The sequence below is a fragment of the Balaenoptera ricei genome, chromosome 12 (assembly GCF_028023285.1).
Source record: "Balaenoptera ricei isolate mBalRic1 chromosome 12, mBalRic1.hap2, whole genome shotgun sequence".
NCBI classification, from domain to species: Eukaryota; Metazoa; Chordata; class Mammalia; order Artiodactyla; family Balaenopteridae; genus Balaenoptera; species Balaenoptera ricei.
Genome location: NC_082650.1, coordinates 78,022,995 through 78,036,889, shown reverse-complemented (window position 1 = coordinate 78,036,889; position 13,895 = coordinate 78,022,995). Strand labels below are relative to the sequence as shown.

Sequence of the window (13,895 nt, the reverse complement as noted above, 5' to 3'; positions counted from 1 at the left end):
GGTCAGAGCAGTGGCAACGTGGGGAATTTGGGCCACTCCCAACCTCCTTGCCCTTCACCGCCTTCCTAGGGCAAAGCCCAGTGGTTCCTGAGGCCACTGAGGGACAGACAGGCGTCCTTCTCCGGGCATGCCCGTGTGGAAGTCCACATTGCAGGGCAAACCAGAGAGCTCTCTACCGTCCCGTTAGTGTTAGTAGAAAAGCAGTCAGTTAAAGGGCTTCATGTAAAAATTAAAACTCACTTGGGAAACTACATTACCTGTTTTCCCAGGGAATGCTGCTTGCAAAATGACTCTCCCCATGTTTTTTTCAGGGAAATAAGTGTTTATTCAGGGCCTATCAAAGGCCAGAAACATCCTAAGTCATACAGCTTCTAGTCTTGGGAATAGCAGTCCATCATGTTATTACTTGTATGGTTATTAGCGATCAACAGGTTAGTTCTATATTTTAAACTATGCAAACCTTTTTATTCTGTACTACCTCATTTTATCTTCAAAATTATTCTGACCAATGTGCAGTCCTAATTTTAGAGATGAAGAAAGTCTAGGTAGTTTTTCGTAAGTTTACATAGCTTGTTCTGGAAAAGTTAAAGCGAGACTCAGTTGCTCTCAGTCACGGGCCAGCACCCTTTTCTTGGCACCACACTGTTTCATCTTCTATCTGTGAGTGTATTTAAGTAATCGATAACAAATCGTTCAGTTTGAAGAGATCCTCTAGCCACACAGAGGGTCATTTGTATGGACTGCATTCTCACCTGTGAACATCTTATAAAAGCATCTGTACTCTACAGTTAAGCATCTTCTAAGTGTCATTTCCTAAGGTTATTTTTAAGAGTATTTATTTGAAGTATATGACCACGTAAAAATACTTCTTTGCACAGTCAGAGATCAGTGAGCTTAGGAAATTCAATATGCAAGCAACATAGTCCTGTGTCATCACTCTTAAAATCAAACTCAATACAGATCATCCTTTAATAGAGTTTTTCATCAGAAAGACGAGCCAGTATTTTCTTGTGCTACTATCAGTGCCGATTATGCCGGAAGTTCTTCCTGTTTTAACATCTTGGTGAAACACTTGCCGTTTAAATCCATGTTGCAAGTCCCTTGGGCCACACTGTTTTCTTTCCTCCAAACAAAAGAGACATTCAAAAGTCACATTCATTTGGCAAAATGTAAACTAGAAATATACATGTATTTTCAAAACCTACCAAATATGAATAAGTAAACTGTTTTTCCCCAAAGTCATATTTATATTACGAGTTTTTCCTTCTGCAATTTGTACTAGAAGAATGTTTAACTTCTCTGAATAAAATGTCGATGTTTACTTGTGGTGCTTGTAAAGCTTTGAGAAGGGCACAAGGGGGGAATATAATGAATTATTCCTCTTTTCTAAAAGGAATTTGGCCTAACTATGTGTGTACCTTATGAAAAGGGGGAAAAAAAGACCATCCTCTATGGGTATATCCAGCTCATTCATATACATTTTTAGCCAATTCTTACCTTGTACCTATGTTGATATATTTATTGGCCACGGATAGTTGATCTATATGAGCTTTCAACATTTCAGAGATAATTAAACATGGTATATATCGATTTTACTAGCACCATTTTGATATGCCAAATTCAGAAATTGCATAACTACCATATGAATTTATAGCAGCTACAAAAAATATACTTGCTCACATGCTTGACCATACACTGATTCAATAATGCATATACTTCCTTGTTTGAAAGGATTTTTTTTTAACATTTCTACCATCACTTTCTTTGTTAAAGTCTTTTCCTCTTCCTTCCCTTACCTCAAAATTAGCTGCTGCAAAGAAAGAAATAACAAATTAAATAGTACAATTAATGTTATCCTGATGTTTGGGAGAAATTGCTCTGGAATATTGTAAGCAACCAAGAAGCACATTGTCTTAGAAAGTCTGAGAAGGTGAACACAACAAATAATACTTAAAAGAAAGTTTTTTTTCCAAAAGCTACTAGGATGATGAACACGTTTAAAAGACAGGTTTTTTTTTTTAAACTGTTCAAGTTGGACTCTGGGAAGATAAATCTGACCACCTTGAAAATTCTGGGCTCCTTAAGTAAAATATGAACGGGAAAACCAACTGCAGACTCTCTAAGCACTAAGACACCTAGATTTATTCTAGCAATGTGGGGTAAAAGAGATTCAAGTTTAACTTTCTAATAAAAGAAAGACTTCAGGATGCTAGTGGATTAGGCATTACTTGAGAAGGTGTAGGGGGAAAGCAAGAGCTATCAAAGCTGTTAATATTTGAACCATGGAAGCTTCTGACTGGAGATGGATTTCTAAGAAGCCACAACTCTAGCCGGGGTCCTAGAGATTAAAAGGGAACTTGCACTAACACATAATTGAGTAGCCACAGTTTAGATAACTCTAAAGGGCAATAGAACTGCCCTCCAGGTTTTGAAATTTGTAATTACTCAATGAGGTCATTGTTTAGCATAAAAGAAGTGACATTCTTAATTTTGCTTATCAGAAAGCCATTTTACAATATTAAAAAAGAAAAAAAAAATGGCACATGAGATTCTTTGCTCCACAACCTCTCCCTGGTTTCCATTAAAATTCTGAAGATATTTGGTTTTCCCTCCACTGGCATTAATTTGGTAGCCATACTGTCCCCATCTACTCAACGTGAGTTCTCTGTGAGCAGTAATTCAACGTACTTGAACTGACCAAGAATATATGACTTTGCTGTGTGTTAAAAATAAATGCTTCTTGTGAGCACTTGTGACTTGTCTAGTTTATTCTAGTCTTCTACTCCTGACATGTCTTGGAACATTATCTCTGTCCTTCTTTGGGTTACAGTGCTTGTTGAGAAAGTCACCAGTCACAGGTGTGTACATGTGACACCGGCACCTTGAAGTCTCTGGAGCCCTGGAAACTCCTGCAGGTTAGTCCATTTCTTGCTCAGAGTAGCACATCTATATTTTTAATTCATTATTTAAAAAATAAAATCAATAATCATAAAAATAAAACATTAAGAATAGTCATATTTCACTTTAAATTTTACTATAACATTATAATTATGTAGTACGTGGCAGTGTTTTCTATTTTATATGTTATAACTCTAGACCAAGTGCAGAGATGCCTTTTAAATATTTCTGACATGAAAGTAATTACCCTTTGCTTATTGGATAGATCACTATTTTGAGTCACACTTTCTTCATAAATCAAAGAAATTGAGTTATCATGACTAATTCTTAATCTACTTTGTGTCTAAAGATAGCAAACATTTGGATTAAAACATTGAAAAACAAGGTAATTATTTAGATGTTTTATCTACATGATATTAAACAGCCAGATGTCTGGTTAAACTTCTTATGTTTAATAGAGCAAATTGGAAATTTCAGTTGTCTTCTAAATTTAATTAAAGACCAGTTTGATCAAAACATTTACTCTGGAACTTACATTATTGATTTTGAATGCCTGTATTGATCAAATTAACCAGAGGCTTTGCAAACTGTACTTTAAGCTGCACTAAAACCTGGGTAGCCTGAGGCTTTAGCTCCCCTTAAATCCCAGTGCAGTGCACAACCCCTGAATCGGTGAGTTGCAGTGTGTGTGTGTGTGTGTGTGTGTGTGTGTGTGTGTCTTGCAGGAGGGGGTTTGGTCACAGCCGTAGTGGGAAGTGAGCCTATGGGTGTACACATCTGCTTATATCTCCCCTAATTTTTTCTCTAGATATTTGTTCTTTCCCACATCGTTTCTCATTCCCTATTCATTAATACAGATAAATGACTGTTGAATCAATCTAGTGCTATCAGCTGCTATTAACCTTTTGTAAATCCTTAAGGTCTGATCACTATGGTTACCTAAAAATCACCTGGCAAATAATCTAGATTAAGTAGCCTAAATATGTCCTGTGTGTCTCTAGTAAAAATTCTCTGTTTAGGAAGATAATGTTTTCAGTTGGAATATGGTCAACTTTAAAGTTTTAATAAATATTCTCAATGCTATCATGAAACAGTTTCCAAATTTATGATCATTTGATGACTCATTTTTCTGAAGCCCCAATTACATATGATTAATGGGATTTTATTGCAGATTTAACTTTTCTCTCTTGTTTATTCTTCAGTGCTTCTGGGAATACTTCAAAAGTTTCCACCACATTCTGTTTTTTAATCAAGTGATTGATGAAGAATAATCAGTTTTAGATTTCAAATTGTGCTTTCATACATGAGCTATAAAACTTAAAATATAACATTTACTTGTATAAGGATGTTATGTTACTACTTATTCAAATTTTATAGTAATAAGCATATTGATAAAAACTTTTGTTCTTATTTTCTTAGAACATTTAAGTATAGTGACTGTATAGCTCAAATTTTTAAAAGTATGTGGCCTGAAAATTCTAATAGGCTTATGAGAACAAAGGGACAGTATATATATATTTTTAACATCTTTATTGGAGTATAATTGCTTTACAATGCTGTGTTAGTTTCTGCTTTATAACAAAGTGAATCAGCTATACATATACATATATCCCCATATCTCCTCCCTTTTGCGTCTCTCTCCCACCCTCCCTATCCCACCCCTCCAGGTGGTCACAAAGCACCCATCTGATCTCCCTGTTCTATGTGGCTGCTTCCCACTAGCTATCTATTTTACATTTGTTAGTATATATAAGTCCATGCCACTCTCTCACCTCATCCCAGTTTATCCTTCCCCCTCCCCATGTCCTCAAGTCTACTGTCTACGTCTGCGTCTTTATTCCTGGGACAGTGTATTTTAAGTCTGTTTAGTTCTTCAAAAATCTAAGATATCATGGTCATCCATCCACCAAACAGGATTCTGATTATGCCTTCAGTTCATTCCTTTCTGACAGCAACATTTCATATCATCTGTTGGCCATTGTGAAGTTATAGCAGAAATGAAATATAGGGGTTTCAATTCAACATTCACAAACCCATAGAGATATCACCATACTCTCCCACTTAAAGATTTTGTACACCTAATTGAAGCACTGATCACAAATATCAGTTGTAAAATTGAAATGTAAATTATTCTCTCAAAGCCTGTGGACAAATGTGGTGTCTCATTGAAGAGCACTATAGTCTTCTCAAATGCAGGGGCCCCCAGTTTTAGTCTCTTGCTGTGACTTTATCCATAAGGCGCTCTTCATCTTTGGCCCCAGTCCAATTTGCTTTCATTTGGGGCCAATGCCACTTTGTTTTTTTAAATCCAATTTTGGCTAATAAATGCTTACAATGTATTTTACTATGTTTAATAGCACTAGGAAATTGAACTTTGATTACAATTAAGTAGAACATAGCAAATATGATATCATTATAGCATAAGTTGTTTCAGCATCTGTGTTAGATTACATTATCCAAACACATGAAACAGTAAAATTTCTGACTTGACCGTCCCCTGCAGGCAGTGACCTGCTGCTTCTTGCCAGTTGACGTCTGTGTTTTGTTATTGCTTTCCCTGTCAGTGGAGCATCCTCATAATTCCAGAAATGCTGTTGAATTCCCAGTCGTTTCCTATATTTTTTATCTGTTACATTATTCCAGAATTATAATTGAAGGAGAAAGAAAGAAAGAGAGAGAGAGAGAGAGAAAGAGAGAGAGAGAAAGGAAAGGAAGGAAGGAAGAAAGGAAGAAAAAGAAAGAGAAAGAAAAGGAAGGAAGGAAGGGGAAGGAAAGAAAGAAAAAGAGAAAGAAGAGAAGAAAGAAAGAGAAAGAAAGAGAAGGGAAGGAGGGAAGGAAGGAAGGAAACGAGAGAAAGAGAGGAAAAGAATGGCTGCTCTTACAGAACTTCACAAACCATTTTCAATCACGATTTAGGTAAAAGGTCAAACTCTAGTCCAAAAATAGCCAGTTCATTTTGTTTCTAATAAATTTTAATTCAAAGCATTTTGGCCCTAGGGAGAAACTAGGTTTGTTCCGAAGGTCCAGAGATGCTAGAGATCAGCTGTGTTCCTTTAACCTCATGGCAAGGCTGCCTTAGTTAATGCCGCATTTTCCTGATTATTCATTGCTTGGGAAAAGTCAATGGCTGACATAGAAATAGCTGAGTGCATTATTCTAAAATGAAGTGATTAAATCATGAGGTTGAGAGCCGGTTGCAGGAACCCTGGGGATGGATATTTTTTCCTAGTTCTTAAGACAGATTTTTTTCTATGAGAACTCACAACAACAATTATTCCCTTCAAAATGATGGGGCCATAGTAAACTCTATTCAAGGTTGAGCCTCAGGGGGTGTGGGGAGGAGCAAAATAGTTAACACAAATCTCTGTTGAGGAATTATAGGGGCCCAGAAAGATATGGACTGAAACACCCACACGTACATTTATGTCATAGATTTGGAGAAACGATCCCCCGGTGCTGTACTGAGAAGGAATAAACATAAGGTTATTATGGTGGGCCAAGCTGGAAGGGTAGACTGGGCAATATGAAATGAGAAAGTGCATGGTGATGTATCTCAGAGCGTGCCTGGTGCTTTGCAGGCCAGCTCTACCGCAGGAGCTGGAGTGGGGCCCTAATGCTTAGGAGCAAAAGCCCCCAGTGGCAGAGGGGGGTACCCGGAGCCAGGTGGCGCTCTCCTGGGCATCAGGCCCCAGGAGGTTCAGATGATGCTCCCCATATCTGACTTCAGGGAATTCTCTCTGAGGACGTCTACCTTGAGGCCCAGCCAAATTTATCTTTTTCCAAGTCCCGCCTGGACTCCAAAGCAGGTATATCCTGATCTCCATCCTCCAACTGGCTGCTGGTGAGGGATGACACTGTGTACGAAATCTGCTTGTAGATCTGGAACTGCTGGGTTAGAAAGAGGGGCCTTTAATCCCCAGGACAAAGAGGTTTACGGTGCCTCTTTGACAGGACTGCCCGTGTAGTAAACTGGCAGGTTATCCGTGGTCTCCGTAACAGGAAGGATCTCCAAAGTTAGAGAAGATGGAAACATCTTCCTTATTCAAACACCACATAAAGCCCTCTAATTAAGTTCTGAGCCAAGAAGAGATCTCAAAAACAACAGCCAGCCGGCAGGAGCTGGCCCTACCAGCAGCCTCTGACCCACTTACCTGAGCACTGTCTTTCTGTGTGGCCTGTCACTTTGATTACCTCTGTCACCACCAATTCTGGGACCTGATAGCTTCTCTTTAAATTGTTGGCCTACACATAACTACATCCTTCCTTTACTTCATTCTTGTGCCATAGAGACATGTAGCATTTTCAAAATTAATGTGATTCAATACTAAACTAAAAAGGCAAGTTGCCTCACATAAAGTCACATTTCCAAACTCCCCAAGTTCTTGATCCTAAGATGAGTACGACCCAGCCCCCAAAACTGTGCAATTTCCTGCCCAGAGTCCTCTCCCACCACCCCATCCTACGTGTTAGTTGGTCAGAGTTTTCTAGCTGCCGTATTTTTTCCTCGTTCTTGTAATGTGGTACGTGTTCAAACAGTAGGCTGAGATAGATAGTAAGAAGGGATGGTCAGGAAAGGCCTCTCTGCAGAGAAAATAATTAAGTCAAGAATTAAAGGATAAGCAACAGCTAGCCAGGAGAAGTTGGGGAAAGAGTGTTCCTGGCAGACGGAGCACCTGATACCCAGGCAGCAAGAATCTGGTGTCCTGGAGGTACCGACACAAGTTCTGGAGGGCCAGAGTATATTGAGGAAGAAGAGAGGTCCTAAGATAAGGCTGGAGAGAAAGTCAAGAGCTCCATCTTGTAGGCCATGGTGAAGAGTTTGGACTTTGCTATGAATGCAAGAAGCCACTGAAGTGTTTGTGCAGGGGAGTTACATGTTCTGATTTATCTTTGAGAGCCTCCTTGCTGCTCTATGGAATAAGGAATCAAAGAGGAAAACATAGAAAAAGGGAAACTAGCTAACAGGCTCCTGCAGATACCCGGGCAAATGGTGACGCTAGCTTTGACTACTGTTGTTCAAACTCTGAGTCACACAATCATTTTGGTGGTCTTGACCAGCAATATCAGTGAAATAGAATGGTGTGCAATAGAAAATATCAGAGGCCATCGTATCACTTCATGATGTTTTCTCTCAGTTTCTTATGGACATACATATAGATATTCAAGTAGTGGATTGTACCGTGAAGTGGGTTTATCACTCTGAATAGTGATCAAAGAAGCCACTGACCAATACAAGATGGCCACAGTGGAGGAAGAAAGAAGAGGAGAGCCATCACCATAAAGATGTCTTCAAATACATGGAGATGGAAGAGATCACCTTAAAAAGGACATGGAGAGGAGACAGAGTTCTGTGATATATTTTATTTCATTTTCAGTATTGCATTCCTATATTTATACCCTGCCTATTCTTTAAAAAACTATTTACAGTAACTTATGCAGAGTGATAATCAGATTGTACCACTGACATAGGAAAATGAGAGCTAACCAGCCATTTTTTTAAACGGAACATTTAAAAAGAATTGGAACATAACCTGATGGTCACCAGTAGGTCTTTCCCTCACCTTTCAGCATTACTTTTCTGGATCACTGATGGATCTCTAGCAGAGTTTATAAACAAGTTCAGAATATTTACCCAAATAGTTGCGTGAAGCGGAGGAAATATTAAACTCTATGTCTGTTCAGTCTTCATTTCTTCTGAGGGAGTGTCCCTTGATCTTCTGAGGTAACGATACCAGTTTTGTTGAACTTCTTGACAATGCAATCTGATCTCTGCTTGGTTTAATGTACAAAGTCACCACCATACGACTAACTATTCAAAAACTTGCATTATCACTGCAGCGAGTGATAAAAAATGTATTGTGCTTTGGGTCAAATGCCCTGTTTATGTTTCATTTTGCCTAATATAGGATAGAATGACCTCTCTTAGAGAAGGTCATCTAAATGAGTCTCTCTATCCATATCTACTTGAGCAGCTTGAATTTAATCTGCTATTTGGGATAGTCTCTAACCTGATGAGAAATAGATTTATAATAAAACATCATTGAAATTCAGAAGCTTGCCTTGGAAAGAAAGGGTACATGCCATGGGCAATTAGCAAATGCAGAAATCCTTTAATTATAAACTATGCCTTTGCCTGAGGAACTTTGTACTATGCTGACGAGAGGCAGAATCTAATAGTAAGCCTTTTCATTTCAGGTCCACATATACACACACCCACGATCTAGGAACATGTTAAGACCCATATGCTCCAACGACCCATTTACAAATTGCTAGATGAGAACAACATTAACTCCCTACTCCCTTTGCCATTTAAAGAAAGCAAGCTTACTACTTCATCACCTTTCTTCTTCCTGGGATTCTCTGCATCAGTTGTAAAAACATGCTTCTCTCCCCTCCTCCTATCAGACTCTTGTCTTGCTTTGGGGGTAGGTGACAACCAAAGACTATAGTGGTATTTTAATAGCAGACTCTTAAAGATTTCATAGTCAAAGGAATGAGTCTCTAACTGTAGAAAATTAACTTCCACTGGGAACTTTACTAGCTGCTACTTGAGGTGCCTTCCCCATTGCTTCTCAAACTGGATCACCCAGGTAACTAACTGCATATGCTGAGTGTCCACACATTTTGATAAAGCCACCCAGAGAGCCTCTCCTGACCCAACTAGTTATGCTGCTGACTCTACTGTAAAGCCATTCCTGTGCCAAACGAAACACAGAATTTCAGCAAGTAAGGAGCTGAAGACAGGGTAGCATCATCATTTTCAATCTGTTTTTTTCATTCTCAAACCGCACAATGTTGACCCTTTCTGCAGAATTTCAGTTTGGCTTGTACTATTCACTGAGGAAGTCTGGTACATATAACAGCTTCCTTTTAACATAGATAAGACCAACAGGCTAACAGTTCTTTGGGTAAGTAGGATAATCATCAGGAAGCTGTTGATAGTTCATTGCTGACCTGTAAAAACCTAGTAAGAATGAAGTCAGCTAAAATAATGGATCCATTTAAAGTTTGGGTCATATAAGATGTCATTAAGCATCACATTATTTCAGCAAAGAAAATATTACAGAGAGCTCTCCTCTTAAAAGAAAATAGTTTTTCTGCTGGAGAGCTTCCAAACCGCACCATTGCAAAACCTAAACACTCCAAACCATTGAAAGCTAATGTTTAACTGTCTGGTTCTAGTTGTCATGAAAACCCTTTCTCCTTTGGTAACTGATTTTTGTTGAAATCTAGGTGTCATTGGGCTTTTAATCCTAATTATGTTCCTTACGCTAGATGAACATACTTTCATTGCCCAGGGGTTATTTTTTTTACATCCTCCGTAGTGTAGAGTGTATTCCACCCTGCCCTGTGTGATTAGGAAAAGTAGTAATAAACATTTTTTGGGAGTTGGGGAAAAACAGTAAAAGCAGGGCTGGTCCAAGGCATGATTGTGAAATGCCCAAAATTTTTTAAGCCCTTGTCTCTTAATTTGTCATTTAACTTTTGGGGGCCCTAATCTCTGTGAAATCTTGTTCAACCAATATTTGGTGGCCCTTCTAAGCATCTTCTGTTGGAGGATGAACTGAGACCAGACATGATATAGTGCACAATGTAAGACCTGATACAGAGTAGATGTTCAAAACTTGGTAAGTCCTTATCCTCGTCCTCAGCATCTCCTAAGCCTCAAGACTAAGGGATACTTAATACTTACTTATACTGATGAAATTGATTGTAAGAACATTTGCTTGAAGACTGAAAAACTTTTTGAACCCAAAGGAACGTGCCTATAATTCTGACATTTTAGGCCTTGTAGGAGGTAGAGAAGAGACACGGTAGCACGTTGGGGAAGCCTTCACTGCTCTGAAGTGATGACAGCTGCCTGCTCGTTAGACCAGCCTTGCTGGAAAAAAATGTGATAGTGTGGGTGAGGCATGGGGGCCAGGCAGTGTGTGGGACCTGATCATTCACACCAGAGCCTGAGAGCCCCCATCCCAGGTCATTTCCAAGACCTCTCCCCTGGCAGCCCATAGGTTGGATTCTTCCATCTTTCTCCTGCCACCAACCATTCACAAAGGGTCTGATTAGTTAGTGCATTTTTAAGGGCCATAGTGACAGAGGCAGATACAGGATTTGTGAGATCTGAAGCTCATACAATTACAGGAGCCCTCTTTCATAGAAAGAGTGCAAAATAACAAATAATAGATACAAATGTGACTATTTAATTAGAATAAGAAAAGAAATCACCACAAATTTTACCCTTAGAAAGCTGACAAATGCCACAAACATCACAAAATCCATAAAAATAATGTTTTTAATTACCTTCCTGATACACCCTATAGTATATTTTTCCTAATTTTTTTTTTTTTCAGGTTGCACACTCTAATTGCTCCCTCATGAATCTCCTGATAGGAGAGAACTTCTGCGTTAACCACATCCATGAGGACCAAAACCTTAGCCTACAGTTTTTCACGTGGGATGATTTGAAGAACTTTCCACAAATGGGCTTCTGGCTCTGAACATTTCAAACCTTTTTAATCCTCTATATCCACATATTTCTGGCATTGTAAGGATATGCTCAGATCACATTATAACTTCTAACCCTGTGTCTTCATTCCATGACTGCAAATGAGTGGGTAGTGGGAATATTTTGGAAAGTGTTCCTGCGTGAGGGCAGGTAGCAGAACTTAGCTATACCTGGAAGTGACTGCAATCCACATAAATATATACATCCCACCAAACCCAAACTAAGAGGATCCCCAATTCAATTTGCCATTAGCCAAATACCCAAAATGTCCACAGCCAATCTGACACCACCCAACATGAAGGGACGTGGAGAGGAATTCCATATGGAAAGAGAGAGCAGGCTTAACTGATATGGTTAAAATGTTCTACTTTTTCAAATTTTTCAAAAGGATATACCTCAGCAAATTAGAGTCCCTGAAAGTGTAAACTTCTTTAGCTTCACAGGAAACCCTCCTCTTCACAAAGGGGATATCCCAACACAGAATTCTGAGAAAGAAAGTCCTACCCTCCCCCCGCCACTTATGGGAAGAGCTCTTTTGTACTAAAGTACTCAGTATCCTAGAAAGGCTTAGACATATGTCATAAAAATAACATCAGCATTATTACTAAACTCCTTTGTGCCCAAGCACAAGGCAATCTCAGAGGCAGAAATCATGATATCTGGCTCCCTGGGGAATGGAGGGGGAATCTTCCTGACCCATGTACCTGGTTCTCTCCTGCGCCTCCTTCAGCACTGCCCAAGGCAACCTGAAGAAGAAATGTAGATTATGTTAAGAAATGTTTCAGTCTAGTGTAATAATTTTAACTGTCTGATTCTTTAAATCCTAACTCTACCCTGCCACTAAGAAGCTGTGTGAGCTTGGACAAATCAGTTCACCTCCCTAAGCCTGAGCTTTCTCATCTCTAAAATGACAATAATAATACTCTCCTTGCAGAATTGTGGAAAGGATTAAATGGGTAGCATAGGTAGACTATTTGGAACCTAGTAGATGACTAAGATATTGTAGCTATTGTACTTACTGTCCACATTTCTAGTATAACTCTAAGGGAAGAACCAAGTGGGGAACATTGGATAGCCCAGGGTCCAGGGCCTCCAGATGTACCACACATGGCACAGAAGGTCAAACTCTATAAATACTAAGGGGTGATGCTTGCAGTTTCCACTTCTCTGCTTTGCCCCAGGGTCCAGTAGCAACCCAGTGAAAGTGACCACGGCAACGTGACAGCCACAGCACTCTATGAACAGAGTTTGTTAGTAAACATGAGACTTTTAGGAGGCAACAGTAATTCAGATCGGGTTCAGATCGTCCTCACGATGTAAGGTCTAACTCTGAAAGTGCATGAGATCTGGGAAGTGTTCTAGCCTCAGATAGTTTGCTATTTGAACAAGAACAGCAGATCGCCTCTGGTCACGGCTGCAAAGAGCTGGCAGAGGACGCCGAGCAGGACGTAGGGGCCCTGTAAAGGCTTTCTGAGTCCAACCGAAGTGATCTAGTCTCAGCCTGGGCGCTGCTGGCTGGACGTGGTGCAGCCTCTGAGTAGCCTGAGATCTCAGGTAACTTGAGGCAGCAGAGCACTGTCTTTAGTGATTGACTCTGAAGCCAGACCACACTGGGACCAAAATCCCAGTCCTAGCACTTAATATCTTTACAATCTTGGGCAAGCTACTTAAATTCTTTGTGTCTCAGGTCCCTTATTCTAATGTGAGGATGACGAAGTATTCACCTCATCGGGATGGTGTGAGAATTAAATGAGATAATATTTACCTAAGGCTTTCCATTGCACATTGCAAGTACTCAGTAGTGACTAGCTCGAATGTCAAATGGGAAATCTGGCGGACATGTCCAGAGATCTTTGATTTTGTAGATCTGGCACTCAGAAAAGAGGTAGTAATTGCAGGCATAGATTCTAGATTTTCTAGTTGTATTAGTTTCCTGTGGCCGCTGTTTAACTTGGGGTTTAAAACAGCAGAACTTTATTCTTTCACAGTTCTGGAGGCCAGAATTCCAAAATCAGTATCATTGGGCCAAAGTCATGGTGCTGGCAGGCCATGCTCCCTCCCTCCGGAGACTCTCAGGGAGAATCTATTTCTTGCCTATTCCAGCTTCTGATGGCTGCTGGTACCTCCTGTACTGCGACCTCATGGTTCCAATCTCTGCCTCACAGTGCCTTCTCCTCTGCTATCTATATCACATCTCCAACTCCCTCTCTCTTTTAAAGACAGAAGTGTTGTCATTGAGGGCCCACCTGGATGATTCAGAATAATCCAGGATAATCGCCCCATCTCAGGACCATTATCTTAATCATATCTACAAGGTAACATCTACAGGTTCTAGGGATTAGGACCTGATATATTTGGAGGCCATTATTTAGCCTACTTCGCTAGTTAATATATGATACTGTAAAACATGAATGAAGATGAAATTATAAAAAGAAAAGAAATCTAAATATAGAACACTGGGAACCATAAATATATAACAGGGAAATAAAGA

General features: G+C 39.6%; 1 long non-coding RNA gene across 2 annotated transcripts in view; it reads left to right on the top strand.

The window, feature by feature from the left end:
• LOC132376419 (uncharacterized) overlaps window positions 1–13,895 on the top strand; it is a 114,210-nt gene that overhangs the window by 3,837 nt on the left and 96,478 nt on the right. Inside the window, exons 2-3 of one of the 2 annotated variants that reach the window (XR_009506292.1) lie at window positions 2,831–2,915; window positions 11,250–11,331. This is a non-coding gene — a long non-coding RNA (uncharacterized LOC132376419). Of the gene's footprint in view, window positions 1–2,830; window positions 2,916–11,249; window positions 11,332–13,895 lie in introns of those variants that run through there. The other variant, XR_009506291.1, reaches the window with a different exon arrangement.